The 1,915-nt window shown below is 36.0% G+C and overlaps 1 long non-coding RNA gene across 1 annotated transcript; it reads right to left on the minus strand.

The window, feature by feature from the left end:
- Positions 1–5: 5 nt before the first annotated feature.
- LOC128250148 (uncharacterized) lies at positions 6–1,716 on the minus strand. The gene is made up of 2 exons (XR_008266270.1): positions 868–1,716; positions 6–158 (listed from the first exon to the last, which is right to left on the minus strand). It is a non-coding gene; the product is annotated as an uncharacterized LOC128250148 (long non-coding RNA).
- Positions 1,717–1,915: the final 199 nt, after the last annotated feature.

A 1,915-nucleotide genomic window follows, 5' to 3' on the forward strand; every position in this document is an offset into this window, starting at 1 on the left:
ATGTGTGTGTGTGTGTGTGTGTGTGTGTGTGTGTGTGTGAATAGAGTGGAGTGTATGTGCGTGTAGGTGTGTACGAGTTACGTATAGAGACATGTTGCTAAGCAGACTGACGGCCACGGAAACTGTTCTCTCGAATTTTCTTCTTCCATGTTGACGGTCTGAAAAGGAAATATCAGACGGTTAAAATGTGGTAGGATTCAGGGAAAAAGAATGGTTATTGTTAGGAAGACGATGATAATGGTTACGTTGATGATGATGACAATGATGATAACAATGATGGTGGCGACCACGCAGACGACAAAATGATATCGATGACAATGAAGATGACGACAACGATGATGATGATGTCGCTGATGATGATGATGACAATTATGACAGCGATTAGAGATATCGTGACAGAAAAAAAAATGAATGAATATAACAGACAAGCATTCAGACAAACACATGCGCAGATATTGAGATAGACTGCTATAGAGAGAGACAGATCGCTAGACATTTGTATGTATGTATGTATGTATGTATGTATGTAAATCAAACTTGCAGCCCTACGACCATGATCCGATCGTAGGGTCGCAAGTTCGAGCCTAACCACTAAGCAACGCGCTTTCACGATATATATATATATATATATATATATATATATATATATATATATATATATATATATATATATATATATATGCACTAAATTGGTACAAACGAGATAATATATAAACAGTCAGATAAATAGATAGATAGATAGATAGATAGATAGATAGATAGATAGATAGATAGATAAACAGGAAGAGAGAAAAAGAAAGAAAAGAAAAAAGAAGAAATGCCTAGAAACTGAAAAAGGAGGAAAGAACAATAGGTAAAATTTCTTACAAGAGATGGAATTTTTCCCCCAAAAATGCGAATGGTCGGAAATAGGGACTTCAGGGTATGTCGTCATCATCTTCCCAAGGTGGCGCTGTGGGTAGCATGTGTTGGTGAAATGATGATTCCGTGAGAAACACTTGATCAGACGCTGTATCGCAGAGGAAGGGACTGAACAGACGACAGGACTCGGTCGGAGAAGGGAACGAATGATGGAAGTAGGTGGGATGGTAGACATCTTGTAATGGTTTCGTACCGATTATAATGTCCACCGGAAGTTTGATCTTGCGTGCCAATCCCGAAGGTTTGATGCTCAACTGTGAGAGAAAGAAATAGTGATATGAATACATAGACTGAGAAATATACACATATATAAATGAATAAATACAGACAGGTAGATAGATAGATAGATAGATAGACAGACATATAGATAGATAGATAGATAGATAGATAGATAGATAGATAGATAGATAGATAAATAGATAGATAGATAGATAGATAGATAGATAGATAGATAGATACTTAGACTGACAGAGAAAAAAAAAAGAAATAAAGTAATAAGCGTAGTGTTAATGTGAAAGGATAACGCCTGCTCAACAGCTACAAATATATAAACATAGAAATATACTTACACAGAATATAGTCACGCACACACAGACAGACACACACGATGTAGGTAGGTAGGGTAAAAGACCCATCTGTTTCCTCTTGAGGAAAACAGCTGGGATTTTTACTCCTGATTACTAACCAGATATAAGCGCTTCATCGAAATGTAAAATGTTTATTATTTAATTCTCTATCTGAGGAATTTCTAATAGGAAATTCCTAACATTTTCATCTAACATGTAAAACTGTAGCACCTGTTAGCAAATGAAACATGTGTAATGGTGAATAAATAATACAAATTAATTTCTCAGCTGCCTGTGTCATTATATATAATATATATATATATGTGTGTGTGTGCGTGTGTGTGTGTGTGTGTGTACTTATGTGTGTGTGTGTAGCTCTGTGTGTATGTGTGTTATGTGTGTGTGTGTGTGTGTGTGTGTGTGTGTGT

Source organism: Octopus bimaculoides, chromosome 19 (assembly GCF_001194135.2).
Source record: "Octopus bimaculoides isolate UCB-OBI-ISO-001 chromosome 19, ASM119413v2, whole genome shotgun sequence".
In the NCBI taxonomy this organism is placed as follows: domain Eukaryota; kingdom Metazoa; phylum Mollusca; class Cephalopoda; order Octopoda; family Octopodidae; genus Octopus; species Octopus bimaculoides.